This window comes from Bos indicus, chromosome 17 (assembly GCF_029378745.1).
Source record: "Bos indicus isolate NIAB-ARS_2022 breed Sahiwal x Tharparkar chromosome 17, NIAB-ARS_B.indTharparkar_mat_pri_1.0, whole genome shotgun sequence".
In the NCBI taxonomy this organism is placed as follows: Eukaryota; Metazoa; Chordata; class Mammalia; order Artiodactyla; family Bovidae; genus Bos; species Bos indicus.
In genome coordinates, this window is record NC_091776.1 from 46691457 (window position 1) to 46710998 (window position 19542).

At 45.5% G+C, this 19542-nt stretch overlaps 1 protein-coding gene across 7 annotated transcripts in view; it reads left to right on the forward strand.

Moving 5' to 3' along the window:
* RIMBP2 (RIMS binding protein 2) overlaps positions 1 to 19542 on the forward strand; it is a 222023-nt gene that overhangs the window by 118433 nt on the left and 84048 nt on the right. The gene's annotated exons all lie outside the window — the stretch shown is intronic.

The following is a 19542-nucleotide window of genomic DNA, read 5'->3' on the forward strand; positions in this document are numbered from 1 at the left end:
GACAGTGCCCAGGGCCCTCATGGAGCAGGGAGCAAGTGCCCTTGCACGATGCCAGCTGGAGGTGAATTGCTGCAGCCTTTCTGGGTTGTAGTTAGTCTCCCAGTTGTGTCCAACTCTTTGTGACCCCATGGACGATAGCCTGCCAGGCTCCTCTGTCCATGGGGATTCTCCAGGCAAGAATACTGGAGTGGGTTGCCATTCTCTTCTCCAGGGGACCTTCCCAACCCAGGGGTGGAACCAGGTCTCCCGCATTGCAGGTAGATTCTTTACCATCTGAGCCACCGGGGAAGCCCATTTAGCTTGTGAAAGTTGTTGAAAGTGTTAGTCGCTCAGTGGTGTCCGACTCTTTGTGACCCCATGGTCTGTCCATGGAATTCTCCAGGCAAGAATACTGGAGTGGGTTGCCATTCCCTTCTCCAGGGGATCTTCGCGACCCAGGGATTGAACCTAGGTCTCCTGCACTTCGGGCAGATTCTTTACCATCTGAGCAACCAGGGAAGTCCATGGGCAGTTTATGCATACTCTTTTAGCTTATGCATACTTTTTTTTTTGTTTTTTTTTTCTGCACAGAATCTTCGCTGCTGCATGTAGACTTTCTCTAATTGTGGCGAGCAAGGGCTACTTTTAGTTGCAGTGTGTGGACTTCTCATTGCACTGGCTTTTCTTGTTGCAGAGCACGGGGTCTTGGTGTGCAGGTTTCAGTAGTTGCAACTCATGGGCTCAGTAGTTGTGGCACTTGGGCTTAATTGCCTCACTAGAATGTGGAATCTTTCCAGAGCAGAGATCGAACCTGTGTTCCTTGCATTGGCAGGTGGATTCTTAACCACTGGACCACCAGGGAAGTCCTAGCTTGCGCATCATCTTTTCTTACAGTCTCCCTTCTGGGAGTCCACATAAGACATAAAGCCCCCATAACATCCCCCACGATCTTTATTGTAGCATTAGCCATCCTGGGATAAACAGCCATGATGTTCACCAGAAGTGGATCATTCATGTGATCATTTAAAAATGAGTCACATCTAGTCAAGTGAGGGCTTCAGTACATCCATTTGGGAGGCAGAACTGAACCCACAACAGGGCCACCACCTCATTTGTTGCATATCTGCCCTTTCCCTCACGTCTCGCCAACCCTGCCCCAGGGGTTGGTGCAGCCAGTGGACACATACCGAGCTGGTTCCTGCTTCCATGAGCTTTCCCCGAAATGCTGCTTGACCAGCTTCTGGTCATCATACAGGTCTCAGCTAAAATGTCATCTCCCTGTCTGACTTGAATAGAGTTTCCACTGTTGCCTGTCTCCCCTACACACCACCTTGCTTTCTCATCCTCTTCTATCCTCTGCAATCCTTGCTTATTTGCCAGATTCCCTGTTTATTTTCTGCATACCCTTCCCCAGCAGAATGTAAGCTTCTTAAGAACGGAGATGATCTTTGACTTGTTTGTTATTCTATTCCAAGCATTAAGTATTAGGCACACAGTAAGTGGGGACTTCCCAGGTGACACTAGCGGTAAAGAACCTGCCTGCCAGTGCAGGGGACACAAGAGACATGGCTTGATCCTTGCGTTGGGAAGATCCCCTGGAGGAGGGCACGGCAACCCACTCCAGTATTTTGCCTGGAGAACCCCATGGACATAGGAGCCTGGCAGGCTACAATCCATAGGGTCACAAAGAGTTGGACATACTGAAGTGACTTAGCATGTACGGATGCACAGAGTAAGCGTCCAGTAATTGTTTAGGGATGAATGAAAGCACATGTCCAGGAGTGAAATCCATTTCAACACAAATCCACAGATCTTGAAATAAGAAGCCCAATCGGATTCTGTTTCCTGATTTCACCATCAATCCAGCTGCTCCATCTGGAGGTGTGCTGTTCCTTCTCCTTCATCCTGGTCATGCAATTCATGAAAAATCCTTTTGATTTCAAGCAAGTCATCCAAATACCCACCCCCTGCTCCAAGCTCATTTACCTCTCCTCATTTCTACTACCGCTGCCTGAGACCACACAGCCACTCTCTTGCTCAGGCTATAACACGCATGTCCTAACTTCCTGCCTCCTCCCGCCTGTTCTGGCTCTCCTCTGATCTTTTCTTCACACCACAGTCTTTGCAAACAAATCCAGTCATGCTGTTCTCTGATGCTGATCCTTGCATCCTTGCATGGCTGCCCATGGCTCTGAAAATGAGGATGGCATTCCTTCAAGGTGGTCTGGTCCTTGCTGACCCCCTTGATTCCCCTTCAGTATTCTGCATCTCACTCTCCCCAGGCCAATCACACCAGCCCTCCTTCACCCTTGACCTCGCTTTGATCCCTTCTACCACAGGGCCTTTGCACACACCACTCCCTCTGCATGGAATGCTTTCCCTTTCCGTCTTCTAACCAACTCCTATGCATCCTCAAAAAGTCCACTCATCTTTTCCCTCCCCAGGGAGGCTGGGCTCATCTGGTAGTGATGGAAAAATCTCAGCGTTCAGCGTGTCTCCTTCATGGCACTTGTCACAAGGTTTCATTTTTATATCCTTATTTGATAAACACTAATCATTCCCACTAGAAGGTGAAATCCACACAAGCCAGGACCACTTCTGTTGTCTATATTGTATTGCTAGCAATTGTCACATAGTTGGTGTTTAATAACTATTGGGTGGATGAGAGGAGCAGAAATGGTAAGGAGCTAGCTGGATATAATAGACTATTTTTCTCCTCTTAGGTTCTTTAAAATATGTATGACAGTTCAAGAAGGATTATATCAATAATCCTGAAGGTTTTCAATGTATGTAGATGTAATAATCCTTAGGACAATCATAACACTGAAAGGAGATACTAAGATGGTGGTATGTTTCTACATTTCGCTTGGTGTGGCAAAATTTGATTCTGGATAGATTATTTTAATTTAAATACATATATTAAGATACCTGGAACAACCACTAAAAGGCATATAAAAATATATAGTCAAACACCCAAGAAATATATGACATGGAATACTAACATACATTCACGTCATTGAAAAGAAGGCAGAAACATGAAATAGAACGATGAATAGGAGAGGGAACAAATAGAAAACAAATAAAATGGAAAATACCCATCATTGCATTAAAGGTAATTACTGTGCAGTTCACTTTGAATCTCATATTTCATCTGATCTTTGCAATGACCTTGGGAAGGTTGGGGTTGTTTTCTTTCACTCGATAAATAAGGAAACAGAGGCTCAGAGAGGTACGCACCTCGCCCCAGAGCACACAGCTTGTAAGTGGTAAAATGACATTTGAGTGCAGGTCTGGGTGACCATATATCCTCTACCTGTCTGGTCTTAATCCTCAGGCTGGGCAGTCTGGGATCACTGGGGCGTGATGAGAATCGTGTTTCAGAAAGATGATCTTAATATTAATAGCTCTGAGTGTTACTGTCCCTGTGTTTTCAGAATCCATCAGGCTCAGATGAGCAAGAGAGAAGCTTGTCCGGTGGCTTAAGGACAAATCAGGAATCAGGGGAACTCTATTGTTTAAAGGGGCTCCTGACTTCCTAAATTTTTCCAGTTTAAAAAACTAAAGAGGTACTTCCCTTGTGGCTCAGTGGTTAAGAATCTGCTTGCCAATGCAGGGGACATGGGTTCAATCCTGGTCCAGGATCTAAGATCCCACATGCCTCAGGGCAGCTGAGCCCATGCACCACAGCTATTAAGCCTATGCGAGCCGCCACAGGAGAAGCCACCGCTGGAAGCCCATGCACCACAGCTAAAGAGTAGCCCAGGCTTGCCTCTTTGAAGACCAAGCTCAGCCAAAAATAAATACAAACTTAAAATAACCATTAAGAAACAAAGATACTTTGGTCAAAATATATGTCAGCTTCCATGGTTCTTTTCCATGCTAATTCTCATTATGAATGACTCTGCTTTCCACAGACAGGACAGGAAGTCATATGGCATGGAAAACAAACAGCTTTAAAAGCCTCTTTTCTTGTTTTTGAAGACATGACCTCAGTAAATGATGTGTTCTTCTCACCAGGTGTCTCGTAAAAGGAAATTGTGGGCACAGAAATGCTTCATTATTTCCACGAGGCACACCGGATCCCATGAACGTGACATTAAAAGCATCGCTGTTAACTCCTGTTAAGGGAAATGACTTTTTCCTTAATTTCTTTGCCCAGGCAGGGCAGGAGCCAAAGCAGAAGACAGATCTCCCTTTGATCTAATGTGGAGAAGATGATTCAATTTGCTCCACGCTCGTTCACTCCATGTCACATCCGAGCTTTCCTGGGAAAGCGGCATCTTGACATTTGTAGGCTACTTAAGCACTCGTGTTAATGCCGACATCAGGCTATAAATATCACTGCTTTAAAAATAAGTCCTGCCACAGGCAGAGCATTTCAAACAGGCACTTCTTGCTGGGGTGCATGATCTTCAGACTTTTCAGATGTGAAATAGTCTCACGGAACATGACATGTGCCCTTGGAATTGGGAAAACATTTGTAAATGGAAATGGAAGCCAAATATTAGGAATTTGGTGTGGGTTTGTCTTGGCGTGAAAACCAGAGACTTTCAGACTCTTCTTGAGGACCCACGGACCCCTTGTGCTCCCAGGAACAGTCAGGATCATGAAGACTTACGGAATTTATACAGATGATTCTTTACCAATTGAGTTATCAGGGAAGCCCCAGGGAAGCCTAGGAGGGTTTAATTGCAGTGGCTCCATATGCAGGATCAGGAGCTCCCATGAAAACTCTCAGTTGCTGAGTTCTCTCCCTCCCTCCACCGGAACCTTTTTCCAGGGTGGCTAAGTTCCAGTGTGTGTTTAAATGTGACCTCTGTTTCAATCCTCTGAACTTGTCCTCTGGCCCAGAGTTTCACAGAAACCCCCTTGTCTGGCTCTGATGCTGGACTCATGGGTCTCAACCTTACTAAAATAAGGTTAATTTCCTTGAATAACGAAATTTGCTGCCAGTGACCTGATCTAAGGACTTTGTTTCCTGGCCCTGGGAGAGCGGCATCCTGCCTCCATCCCACCTCACTCCACCCCTCTCCACCCCCATGTCCCTCTACCCCAGTGTACACTCTCTGTTGCTGAGAAGGTGTCATTTTAATTCTAGAAGGCTCCTTTAACTCTCTGGCTGCTTCTTCCCAAAACAGGGAATTGAAAGAACTCCAAAACTGTCATGATTCACCAGCTGTCTCTTTATTTTGAGAAACAGGACTAAAAAGTCATGAAGGTTCAGTGCATGAGACGTTATAGAACTAAGTAAGCTTTGTGGTACTCATAAGTGCTGTTGAAAATGTCTTAGTGAAGATAATTTGGGATAAGGTTCATGAAAACCTATGTCAAATGGTTTTAAGAGAGAAAAATCATTGGTTTATAAAGTGGGAAATATGAGAGAGGTTAGGCTTCAGTCAAGGTTGAATCAAGGTATGTATGTGATATCGAGAAGAGTCTCTCTTCATCTTTTGTAACTGATTTTTTCTGTATCAATCAGGCACAGGCAGGCTGCCACCAAGTCATGTACCCAACATCTCCTGATTTGCATTCTACCAGTTTAACCCCCACTGGAGAAGGGAATGGCACCTCACTCTAGTACTCTTGCCTGGATAATCCCAGGAACGGGGGAGCCTGGTGGGCTGCCATCTTTGGGGTCTCACAGAGTCCGACACGACTGAAGTGGCTTAGCAGCAGTAGCAGCAGCAGTTTAACCCCCACAGAAGAAAATATTTCCATCTTTCCCAATATTTCTAGTAAATGTCTCAGAATTTGTTCAGTTAGTCAACCTTTGGGCTTGTGTATCTAGAAGTGTGTAGATAACATGCAGACCTTGGGGTCAGGGGTTGAGGTTGCTCCCCACAAAATGTGAAACTGAGAGAAGGGAAAAGATGATGTCCTTGGGATAATTCAGGATGCTGCTATCATTTGAACAGGTAATACAATCTGGGCTGAGAAGATTATCAGAAGTCCATTGCAGAGAAGGAAGTCAGTAAGATGAGAGTGGTGGTGGTTGGTGGTTTAGTTGCTAAGTCGTGTTCGACCCTTGCAACCCCATGGACTGTAGCCTGCCAGTTTCTTCTGTCCATGGGATTTCCCAGGCAGGAATACTGGAGTGGTTGCCATTTCCTTCTCCAGGGGATCTTCCTGACCCAGAAATTGAACCTAGGTCTCCCGGATTGCGGGTGGACTTCTGCATTGCAGGCAGATTCTTTACTGACTGAGCTACGAGGGAAGCCCCAAGGATGAGAGTAACTGGGGACAAATTAGAGAAAGTGAAGTTTGAGTTGGGTTTGGGGTACAAGGGAATTAGTGAACATTTAGGAGTAAATCAGACCATTAAGTGAAGACAGAACCTCATAATCCAAATCAGGAAGGCAGAAATGACCTAAAACATTTCTTGGGACATGAAAGTTAGTCTAACCCCAGGGCACATGGTGGCTTGCCAAGGCACTGTTGGCAAGCCTGGACAATGAGAGGAAAGGGCAAGACTATGGTTGTCTAAGTCATCCGTCCATCCACCTATCCATCCATCCACTTTTCTTTCCATCTGTCCATCCATCCATTGGACATCTTTATGGTAACTGTGAAGGGAGGATGAATAATGGGATAGAAGGATGCATTTGCTCCCATTTTACATCATTTCTGAAGTTCTGAGTATTCAGCTGATGGGTGTGTGTCAGAAATAAAATGAAAAGGTGTTTGTGTCTTGTCTTGTTTCTAGTAATTTCTCAACCCACTGGATTTTCAGCTTTTGGTGTTTCAGCAAGATTTCCTAGACAGAAGACTGGGGTCTGGGCCCAGGGAGTGTCACCCTTGAACTTCTCCACCCACTATGCATAAGCCACAGGCTTCAGAGCTCCCTGAATTGCATGTCTGTGCCCTACCCTCCGGGAGAGGAGACAACACAGACTCATTAAAGTGCTCATTCCAAGGTCAGCTACACTGAGAATGAAAGGAGCAATTTTCTCAGTTGGGGAGAAGCATCAAAACCATTTTTTTCAGTAGAAATGTTTCAAGCAAACTAACTAAGCCATATTAAAACCAGTAAAATTGTGGGTAAAGTAAATGAAGCCATTCTCAGGCTGTAAATGTTCCTGGACAGATTCATTGCTGCTTAGCAGGGTGTCAGCAAAGTTCAGATTTCAATGTTTTTTTTTTTTTCCTTCCAGTTGTCACAGGATATCCATAAAACATTAATCTAATTGTTAAAGCTCAAGTGAAAGAAATAGAGCATTTTCCCCCCAAAGTTACTTAATTCCCTTAAGATGCTCGTTTTGAAAGAATTTAGACATTTGTGATGTCAACCTGGAGTTGGCTTCATCCTTTTTCTTCAGCCTCTCAGCCAGATTTCAGTTGAAAGGCAGACACCAATCTAGGTGTCTTTTTTTTTTTTTTTAATATGAATGTATTTTGATATTTATTTATTTATTTGGCTGCATCAGATCTTAGTTGCAGCATGTGGGATCTTTGTTGTATTGTGTGGAATCTTTTGATGAGGCTCACAGGACTCTCCAGTTGCAGCACATGGATTCAGTAGTTGTAACTCATGGGCTTAGTTGCTCCATGGCATGTGGGATTTTTTTTTTCCCCAACCAGGGATCAAAACTGCATCTTCTGCATTGCAAGGTGGATTTTTAATCACTGGACTACCAGGGAAGTCCCAATCTAGGTGTCTTTAGGTGGAGGGACCTTAATTCAGGGAATTGGTCACAGAGGCAGTAGAAGAGCTTCCCTGGTGGCTCAGTGTTATAAAATCTGCCTGCAATGCAGGAGACCTAGGTTCGATCCCTTTGTTAGGAAGATCTTTTGGAGAAGGGAATGGTTACCCACTCCGGTATTCTTGCCTGGAGAATTCCATGGGCAGAGGAGCCTGGAGACTACAGAACATGGGGTCACAAAGAGTTGGACATGACTGAGCAGCTAATACTTTCAGGGGAGGTGAGAAGTCAAACACGCACTTGGAGATACCACCTCTAAGGCTACAGAGAGAGTAGGGGCGATGGCGTTCCCAACGACCATGGGTGAGGGCCGCCCAGCTGGAGCTAGACCCTTAGAGGAGAACAAACCAGTTGCAGAGATAATATAGGAAGTAGAGAGAGGGTCTCTGTCTTCTTCCCACCCTCTGGTTCCTCTAACTGGCCAGTTGCTGAGAAGCCTGGGCAAAGCAGTCTGGGAAGTGTAGCTCTCTGTGAGCAAAGCAGGGAAGGGGAAAAAACAGATTTCACAGCAATAAGACAATTGACCAGCACACCAGGGTTACACCTAAGTTGTGATTTGGGATTACATAATATCAATTGTTGGAGAATTCCATCTTGTCCCCACCCATGCATGCATATGCTAAGATTCCCACCCTTCTGTCCAGTTCTTATTATTTACATTTAGGCTTTAAAAATCCACAAGCCACAGTCTAACAGTTGTTTGCATCATTTTGGAGACAAGGCTTAAATTTACAGGCTGCTGCTGCTGCTGCTAAGTCACTTCAGTAGTGTCCGACTCTGTGCGACCCCATAGATGGCAGCCCACCAGGCTCCCCTGTCCCTGGGACTCTCCAGGCAAGAACACTGGAGTGGGTTGCCATTTCCTTCTCCAATGCATGAAAATGAAAAGTGGAAGTGAAGTCGCTGAGTCGTGTCCGACTCTTAGCGACCCCATGGACTGTAGCCCTCCAGGCTCCTCCATCCATGGGATTTTCCAGGCAAGAGTACTGGAGTGGGTTGCCATTGCCTTCTCTGAAAGTTACATGACATCATTGCAAGATATAAGACCAAAGAATTTTTTGAAGTATAATTGACATATAACAGTATGTCAGTTTCAGATGTACAACATTATGATTTTTTAATTCATTTATTTATTTTAGTTGGAGGCTAATTCCTTTACAATATCGTAGTGGTTTTTGCCATACATTGACATGAATAAGCCATGGGTGTACATGTGTTCCCCATCCTGAACCCCCATCCCACCTCCCTCTCCATCCCATTCCTCAGGGTCATCCCAGTGCACCAGCCCTGAGCACCTCGTCTCGTGCATCAAACCTGGACTGGCGATCTGTTTCACATATGGTAATATACATGCTTCAGTGCTATTCTCAGTTACATGACATCATTGCAAAATATAAGACCAAAGAATTTTTTGAAGTACAATTGACATATAACAGTATGTCAGTTTCATATGTACAACATTATGATTTGATGTTTGTCTAAGTTGCAAAATGTTCACCACCATAAGTCTAGTTAACATCTGTCACTGTACATAATTACAAATTGTGTGTGTGTGTGATGCAGACTTTTAAGATCTACTCTCTTAGTACCTTTCAAATATACCTGACAGTATAATTAACTAGAGGACTAAAGAATTTGATAGTTGAGTGGTATGAATTCATATGAACTCTGAATTAGCCCAGTGTAGTGCAGAGATCTCAGCTAGGCAGTTCAGAGCTTCATTTTCTGGAATCACTTGCTAGCTGTAAGTTCTCTTGGGTCTCACATCTCTGGAACATTCCAGAAAGAAGAACCAAAGCCCTTCTCTCCAGAATGCACCAGGGTCTATACACACGTGAATTTATCTCTTGACTTCTGATGAAGCAATGTTTTTGCCGATGTGGAGGGAAGCTGTAGTTTTAGGTAGTTGCCACGCATAGCTGGTCGGTGTGATTTCCTTTCATCCTGCCCCAAAGCCCAGGAGAGTCTTTTATCTGCCCCAACTCTGTCCATCCTCTCTGAGATGGCAAGCACAGAATGGACCTGCCTTCTGGATGGGAGGTGGGGCAGGAGTGGAGGAGAAATAGAAGAGAATAACAGAAAGAAATACTGATCAATAGCTCAAAAATATTAACCTCGCAACACTGTGGTTTTCTGTGTGTGTTTCAACATAGACATATCTTCTGGCTGTATTTGGAAAATCAATGCTGTATGGGATGAATCAATAGTATATCCTTATGCCAAGACATATGAGTACGTTTAATATGTTTGTATGGTCTTGAGTCTTGTCTGTTTCTTTGCTTTGACTGGTTCATAGATGTTACTAATGTTCAACTCACAGCTCCAAACCCCGTCTATCATCTGAGTTAATTTTTTCTCCCACCATTCACTTAACTCCACAGATTTCAGACTTCAAAACCAATCACTCTCCTATTGTTGGTTTAAACATTTTCTCACCATCCATTTATCTCTACTCTTTATCAGCCTTCAAAGTTCATCTCCTAGAGAACATTTGATAAATGGAAGACACTAACCCTACCAGCATGCCTTTCCTCTGGGAGAATTAGTCGATGTGTCTGGCTCACAGTTCGGTTAAAATGTGGGATCCCTAGTGGTGAGAATTCTCTCTCTCCTCTAGTCTCCCTAAAGGCAGAAATTTAGTTTCCTGACAGCCAAAGGGCAACTCTTCCATCCATAAGCATTGATTGAATTCCATTTGGCAAATGTGAATTAAGCTTCTACTGCCTGTGGAGTATGGGTATGGAAGAGACATTTAGAGTCCAATTGAAAAAGTAGGAATTGCACAAAATTAATCAGAATGGTACAAAGTCTATGATATATATGCAGAATATGGATAGTAATAATGCATATATTACATGCAGAATGATAATAATGACAATGCATCTGCTATATGCAGAATAATGATAGATGCCATAAGTGAAGAGCTTCCCAGGTGACGCAGTGGTAAAGAATCCACCTGCCAATGCAGGAGACACGTGTTCTGTCCCTGGATTGGGAAGATCCCTTGGATAAGGAAATGGCAACTGGCTCCAGTATTCTTGTCTGGGAAATCCCGTGGATAGAGGAGCCTGGTGGACTTCAGTCCATACAGTTGCAAAGAGTCAGGCACAACTTAGAGACTAAACAACAAGAACAACCATAAGTGACAGCAAAGAGAGAGTTGAGATTGGGTTGGAGCCATGGGGAAGATGTTCTGGATAAAGGGATTCATTTATTCCATCCCACTATGTGCCAGAGACTGTTCTAGACTCTGGGGTGTATCAGCAGATGGAGATGAGTTCTTTAATCATATGGATCTCAGATAAGCAGGGAGGAGGGAAGACGTAGAAGAAATAAACATAAAAATAGACAAAATAACCTCTGGTGGATATAAATACAGTGATGGGTCAGCCATGTGAAGATTACAAGGACCAGCATTCCAGGCAGTGGGGTGGCATATGCTCCCCATGTGGAGACGGGGATGATCTTGACATAAGAGTGGAGCTGATCAGAGGCCAGCACAGCTAAATAGTGAAGGAGGGAAGTAAGAGATTAAGAGACAAGTGGACCCTATCACAGAGGAACCCTTCAGCAGTGGCAAAGAGTTTGAATTTTGCTCCAAGTGCAATTGCAACCATTGAGTAATTTAAACAGAAGACAGGGTATTAGGGTTCTCCAGAAAAGCAAAACCAGTCAGATGTACAGAGAGAGAGAGAGAGAGAGAGAAAGAGAGATGTAGATACAAGAGGAGATTTAGTCTAGGAATTGGCTCAGGCAGTTGTGGAGGCCAAGAAATCCCATGATCTCCCTGCCACCTGCAAGCTGGAGAACCGGGAAAGCCAGTGGTGTCATTCAGTCCAAGTCCAAAGGCCTGAGTATTTGGGGGCTGATGATGTAAGTCCTAATCTGAGCCCCAAAGCCCAAGAAGCAGGAAGCTGATGTCCAAGGGCAGAAGATAGACGTCCTAGCTCAAGTAGATGGAGAGTGATTCTTCCTTCCTCTGCCTTCTCGTTCTGTCCAGTCCTTAGCATAAGGGATGGCACCCTCTCACACCAGGGAGAACCATCTGCTGTACTCAGTTCCCCAATTCCAATGCTAATCTCTTCCAGAAACAGCCTCCCAGACTCACCCAGAAGACATGCTTTCCCAGCTCTCTGGGCATCCCTTAGCTCAGGTGAGTTGACACAAAATTAGCCATCACAGACGCCTGTGTTTTGGAGGGAGCACCCTGGCTACTCTGGGGGACTTTTCAGGGGGCAGGACTGATGGCAGGAAGACCAACTCCAAAGTCTGGCTATTGTCTGGCGGAGTCATGATAATGTCCAGCCCAGTGGTGATGGAAGTGGAAATGGAGAAAAGAGCCAACCCAGGAAGTTTTGGTGCAAATGGAAGATTTTCTAAAGACTTGGATGTGGAGCAAGGAGGATAGGGGAGCAAAAATGACTCCCGGCTTTTTGGCTGTAGAATCTGAATGGCTGGTGGGATCATTGCTGAGATAGGGCAAGTGAGGGCTGGAAGTGGTTGGAGAAAGAAAGTCAAGAACTCTGTTTTTGGACAGGTTGAATTTGAGCTTCCTCCTGTACATCCACATGGAGATGAGAAATAGGCAGTTGGATATGAGTGTAGAAATAAAGATTTTATTTGGGAAGGTGAGTGTATAATTGGAGTTAACAGAGAAGAGGGGACACTGGGCCAATGTGGGGGTTCCTGGGCCAGGAGCAGAGCGGGTGTTTCATGAGGAGGTGGCCCCAGTTGCCACGTGCTGCTAAGAGATGATTCCATCAGACAGATATGTGACCTCTGGCTTGGACAGCAGGGATCTCCTTGGTCAGCTTGGCAGAAGGCTGCTAGCTGAGCGGTAGGAGGCAAGCCAGGGTAAAGAAGCTTGAAGGGTGAGTGGGGAGTGAGGTCGCGGGGACAGTGGGTGCAGACAACACTAAGCAGTTTGCTGGAAAATGAAACAGATATGTGGGCAGTAGCTGGAGGGGAACGTGGCTTTGAAGGGACAGGTAGGATGAGGGAAGATGCACAGGAAGCTAAAAAAGTTCCCAGCTACTCTTATTCCCCCAGCTGTGATGCTTATTATAGTTAACCTCAAACACGATGTCCCCTGAGACAGGCTGGGGCCTGGGACCCTTTGCTGCAGTGCTTGCACCTGGACAATGTTTGCTCGGGCAATAAAATACAAAGAAATTGTAAGGGACTAAAAATAATTGCATGAGCAGTTGGGGCAAATTATGGACAAAAAGGTACAAAAAAGACCAAAACTCCAAGTGCCACTGCTGAAGAGCTGGGAGCAAAAACAGGGTTGGGAGCAAAAGCAGGGTACTGCGCATGCCCCCTGCCCTCAACACCACTAGAGGGGTGGGCAGACCACCTGTCCCTCCTCCAGCCTGACCCCTGGATACATCCCTAGCCTCACATAAAGAACCAGCTCCCATGCCCTCAGGGAGCAAGCAAGACAGGGAACCTGTTACTTGTTTTCACTCCTTGCTTGCTGCAGCAGGGGCCCCAGTAAAGCCCTGCCTGAATTTCTTGTCTGGCTTCTTGTCAATTTTTATTGATTAAGGAAGGCCAAGAACTCTAATCAGTAACACCCAGAAGGGCATATATTTTTACACATTTTGCTTTTCTGACAGCCGCTTCATGTTGACTTGGTCCATCAGTCTGAAAAACTTAACAGCTATTTCCACCCCAGTTGTTCCCATCCATCTGACCTACACACTCCTGTTCCCCTTTCGCCTCTACACAAGAAGCCCACTAAGGTGTCTGTGGCCCGTCTATCCTCCAGTGACCCCCACGCCTGTGGCAGCACGCCTGGAAGAATTTTATATTTGGTTAATGTTTCTAATGAATCCTTTAAGGCAAATGGTTTCCTCCTTCCACTAATAACTTCCTTCCCGAAGCTAAATAAAGATTACGCAGGCTGTATTTGGCAGTGCCCGCTTCCAAAATAAACAGAAGCGCAAAAATTAGCTGGAACAATAGTATCATTAAACAGCTGCATAATTGTTCATCCGAACCAGATCGGCTTGTTCTGGAGTCTGAAAATGCAGATCTGCCCCTGCTAGAGTTTCACACTGAAGATGGCCATGGAGAAGTGGCCTCAGGCCAGCAAAGGGTCAGCGGTTAGGCAGACTCTGGCTCTGAGGTTTGTCGTTTGGGGATGGTTTCCAGGCTCTGGTGTGGGCTTCAGCAAGGCACTCAGCTTCCCTGAGTCTGTGCCGTGTGTGTGCTCAGTGGCTCAGTCATGTCAGATTCTTTGTGGCCCTATAGGCAGCCCACCAGGCTCCTCTCTCCATGGGATTTTCTGCGCAAGAATACTGGAGTGGGTTGCCATTTCATCCTCTAGGGGATCTTCCCTATCCAGGGATCGAACCCATGTCTCTTGTGTTGCCTCCACCGGCAGGCAGATTCTTTACCGCTAGCATCATGAATCTGTGGCCTGTTGTAAACATAATCACAATGCCCAGCTCTCAGTGTTAGAGATAGTTCCTGGTACACAGTATTAGTAAGAGCTTACTAAATGGTACGCATTTTGTTTAACACTATCATCTTACCAATACCATCATCTTTATCACTTATTGCCTTACTGGTAGAGTCCTTGGTCATAGAATATATTCTACCCCCGCCTCCCCGCTTCACCTTGAGTTTTTTTTTTTTTAATTGGAGGATAATTGCTTTACAATATTGTATTGGCTTCTGCCATACAACAACGTGAATCAGCCCTAAGTGTACACGTGTCCCCTCCCTCTTGAACCTCCCCGCATTCTCACCCCATCTCACCTCTCTTGGTTGTCACAGAGTACCCCATTGAGCTCCCTGGGTTATATAGCGACTTCCCATTAGCTAGCTGTTTTACACATGGCACCATATATGTTTCGATGCTCCTCTGTCCCGCTCTCTCCTTCCCCCACTGGGTCCACAAGTCTGCTTTCTACGTCTGCATCTCTATTCCTGCCCTGCAAATAGGTTCATCAGTACCAGTTTTAGACAAGGGGGCCCACTCTTGCTACTATTATTCAACATAGCTTTCGGAAGTCCTAGCCACAGCAGTCAGAGACGAAAAAGGAAGAAAAGGAATCCACATTGGAAAAGAAGTAAAACTCCCCCTATTTGCAGATGACATGATACTGTACATAGAAAACCCTGAGGATGCCACCGGAAAATTATCAGAGCTGATCAGCGAATGTAGTAAAGTTGCAGGATACCAAATTAATACACAGAAATCCCTTGCATTCCTATACGCTAACAATGAAACATCAGAAAGAGAAATGTAACAATCCCATTCGCCATTGCACCTTGAGTTTTATGTTAAAGCAGCATCACATTACGGTTAATGACATGATGTTAAATTACATGATACTGTAACATGTAATGATGATGTCTTATGGCACACCACATACGATGCTCTATCACACGATCCTCTATCACATGATGCTTTACGTGACACTTTGTTACACAATACTGTATTGCAGTATCCTGTGTCATGATAACCTCCAAGGTCGATGGGAAGGGGTTTTCTTATATTCAGAGTAAAAGATAATAGGCTTAATAGATTCCAGGTACTATCCTAACTCATGTAATATTCAAAACCCCTCTTCAAAGCAGGTGGTCATTCATAATTAACTAATAAACATTAGTTATTTAATTGTTAATTAACTATCTAAAAGGGCTTCCCTGGTAGCTCAGCTGGTAAGGAATCTGCCTGCAATGCAGGAGACCCTGATTTGATTCCTGGGTCAGGAATTTCCCCTGGAGAAGGGATAGGCTACCCACTCTAGTATTCTTGGGCTTCCCTCATGGCTTAGGTGGTAAAGAATCCACCTGCAGTGTCAGAGACCTGGATTTGATCCCTGGGTTGGGAAGATCCCCTGGAGGAGGGCATGGCAACCGACTCCAGTATTCTTGCCTGGAGAATCCCCATGGACAGAGGAGCCTGGCGGGCTACAGTCCATAGGGTCAGTCACAAAGTGTTGGACACAACTGAGGGACTAAGCACAGCACAGCCATCTAAAAATTGATCCAAATGCTAATAAATAGTTAATCCAGGAAAAGAAAATGAAGCCCAGGGAGGTTAAGTCACTAGCTGAAGGCAATAGAGCTGGGATTTGAACCCAGGCAGTCTGCTTCTTGATCCCTGCACCCAGCCCTTCTTCTGACCTGAAGTGCCGGAAGCACACCTCCATCATCACTGTCTCTGCAAGCACATACTGGGGAATGTTTGGAAAGTTCCAGGAACTTGGTGGAGGCCAGTGTGACAGGAGCAGGATGAATGAGTGGGCAGAGCTGAGCTCTGAGGAGTCACGGGCAGATCACAGAGGACGGCTTACTTACTGAGTACCTGTCCAGGGGCAAGGACCACAGCCTGAGACATCCTAGGAAGGAGAAGCAGACAGTGGGCTCATGAAGTGTGAAATATATTGGATGGCAATAAGTGCTCTGGAGTGAAATAAAGCAGGGAGGAGAATAAGGATGCTCTGGGGTGGTTACCATTTTAAATACGGCTTCTCTGAGAAGGTGGCATTTGGGCGAAGACTGGACTTCGAGAGAACAAGCTCTTCCAATATCAGGTGGGAGAAGCATATGACTGGCAGAGAAAACAGCATGTGCAAAGGCCCTGGGGTGGCTGGCCCTTGGAAAGAGTAAGAAAATCAAGGCCTGTGGAGCAGAGCAGGAGAGACGGACAGCAGTGACATCCGAGAGGAAGGAGCAGGTCTTGCAGCTCCCCCACCATGGCAGCACCACAGTTTTACTCTGGGCGATGAGGACCACTGAGGGGTTCTGAGTAGAAAAGGCGCATGACTCACTTCCTGGGTGCAGAGACCCCTCAGGCTGTGGGCTGCCAGGGGTTGGCCTCCTTGTGGGCATCTGCTCAGTTTAGGCTGACAAGACCAAATAGGAAGTCATCAGTCACTCTCTGGAAAGACATTCCTCCTTGAAGTGGTGGAGAAGAAAGTCTCCCTTTCCTTGCTGTGGGACGTTGTCCAAACCAGTGAGCAGTGACAGAGCAGGGAACATTCTGGAAGCTTCCTGGGGGCTCAGTGCAGTCCTCACAGCCCCACAGTCCTGTTAGCAGCTTGGCTCAGTGCCTCGTTTCAGTGGGAATGGGCGGTGAATGGGTGATGTCCTTGTGCCATGATGTTCCTGCGCCAGGGCACTTCCCATCACAGCCTCCACGAGGGCGGAGCTCCATCACCTGCCACGTCTCTGCTTCTTCTCCATGAGGCTCCAGCCAATTCATTGAATGCTGCCAGCCTCTGCAATGCCTGCAACTCCATACCCACCCTCTCATCTCACACCATATTTTTCTCTGTAACACTTAGGACTGCCTGACACGCTTCATGTTGTTTAATGCATGTGAATAGAGTCTGTCTCTCCCTCCAGAGTGTAAGCTCCAAGGGAGCTGGTTTTGTGTTTGTTTTCATCGTTATCACCTTCAGAACTTAGAGTGGCAACTGGCACATGACAGATACTTGGTAATTTTTGAATAAATGAATGAGTGAGTGAATTTTCTTTACAGTATTGGACTGACATTGCATCATAGGATTAGGCTATGTGAATAGACAGTCTTATAAGACAAAGATGCTTCAATGTCAACTTAAGTGGTTCAGCCTAACACTTCTTGTTGCAATTGACGTGTCTTTGTTTATTGGCTTGCATAACCCCTTTCTTATCCACTCTCCCAATTTGAATGCCCATTCATGAAGGCAGAATCCTGTTGTTCTGTAGGCCTAGTTTCTTGGCATGTGATAGTTTCCCAATAAATGTTGGTTGAATGAACAAATACATAGAAGAAGAAAATGAATGAAGGAATGGAAAGAAATGTTCCTCTCTAGAATGAAAAGCCTAACACACACAGTCCCATCAACCGTCTTGACAATCCCATGAATGTTGGTAGAGAATAAATGTTAATGAACTCTGATGCTTTTAAGAAGAAATACAATACCAGACAAAAGTAATATCCCTCTGAGTCAGTGAGCAGTGTTTGTGGAAGAATTTCCAAAGCTTCTTGGAAGCTCAGAGAATTCCTTACGTCTTCAGAGGCTCTGGTGGTTGGTCTTTCTCAGTGTTCTGAAAATGCTGGTACCTTGTACTGCTGGTTTGGGAATCAGTGGCTTGATAGTGGACAGTGGGGTTCAAGCATGTCATTAGAGATCATTAGCAATTTCTGGACCCAAATTGGTAATCCGAGAACTCCGCAGGGCCAGGAGAGCCATGGTCAACATTGGCTCTTGGGGGTCTACAGGCAAATAACCCCTCTCCCGCTCAGGAAGGCGAGACTTGGTGAGACCAGAAAGGCTGGAGACTGGAGTGGATGCAAAAGGATGGATGTGTGCTGATTCTCCTCCTGTCCACAAATAGACATGAATGACGCATTCCAGCCCCAACTCAGGCAGGTTATAGTCATCGACAGTCATGCCCATTTCCACATTTCAAGGGATTTTGTTCATATTTGGGGGGTCCTATCTTCCCAGGATCCCGAGTTTCCATAGCAACAGTGAAACCACCACTCCTCCGCTGAAGGGCTGACTATAGTAACTCCCTTATATATATGAACAAGTTCTGTTCTGAGAGCATGTTTGTTAGTCCAATTTGTTCCTAAGTCCAACAGAGTTAGCCTAGGTACCCAACTAACACCATTGGCTATATAGTACTGTGCTGTAATAGGTTTATAATACTTAAAATACAATAATACATTTAAAAAGTGAACAAAAATTAAAGAAAACATTTTTAATCTTACAGTACAATACCTTGAAAAGTACAGTCGTCCAGCATAACAGGGGCACACTGGCAACTTTGACATTTCAGGGGACTTACTGTAATTGCAGCTTTCCATCAAACTAAGACAGCAGAGGGGCTGTAAGGTTGTTTAGCCCAAAATGGGAGACAAAGCCGGCTTGTGATGTCACCACACATGTAATGCGTGCAACATGGAAGGCAGGAAGACTTCACTTCTTAATACAAATGAACCACAAAACTTTGGGACATGAACCCCCCAAACCTCCCCATTCACAGTTTAAACTGGCAGAGTGACAAGATCGTTCCTGGAAGAAAAGAGCTTTTGGTGGTAGCAGGTGGAATGGACTTGGGAAAAATGGTGAAAAGCATAGAATTTGCCTCTCTGCCCTTATCTCTCTGTGCCCCCATCCACAGGCTAGGGGATAAAAATAAGTAAAAGAATTAAAATGGTAAAATTTTAAAGTAATAAATAATAACAATCACCAACAAATTCAAGCCAAGGAGGAAAGTACATTAGGGTCCCCTCCCCATTGTATCAGGCTTCCCTGGTGGCTCAGATGGCAAAGAATCTGCCTGCAATGCAGGAGACCTGGGTTCGATCCCTGGGTTGAGAAGATCCCCTGGAGGAGGGCATGGCAACCCACTCCAGTATTCTTGCCTGGAGAATCCCCATGGACAGAGGAGCCTGGCAGGCTATAGCCCATGGGGTCACAGAGTTGGACACGACTGAATGACTAAACACAGCTCAGCAGAGCCCCATTATATTAAGATGTCTCCCATCTGTATAACGTGAACACAGCCTCAGCTGTCAGGCCACTGGAAGGACAGGCTTGGTCTGCAGGGGCAGCAGACAAGCAGCAGGCGCGTGCTCAGGGACCAGCCTCTGCCAGCTCCTCCAGGTGAGACACGGAGCTAAATCTTCCCTTTTCTGAAGGAATCCGGACTTCTACGTGAAGGATCCCAATGTTTAAAATGTTGACTGCTAAATCACCTTTGGCATTTGTTGTTGTTACTGTTGTTTAGTCGCTAAGTCGTGTCTGACTCTTTTACAACCCCATGGACTCTAGCCCCCCAGGCTCCTCTGTCCATGGGATTCTCCAGGCAAGAATACAGGAGTGGGTGGCCATGGCCTCCTCCAGAA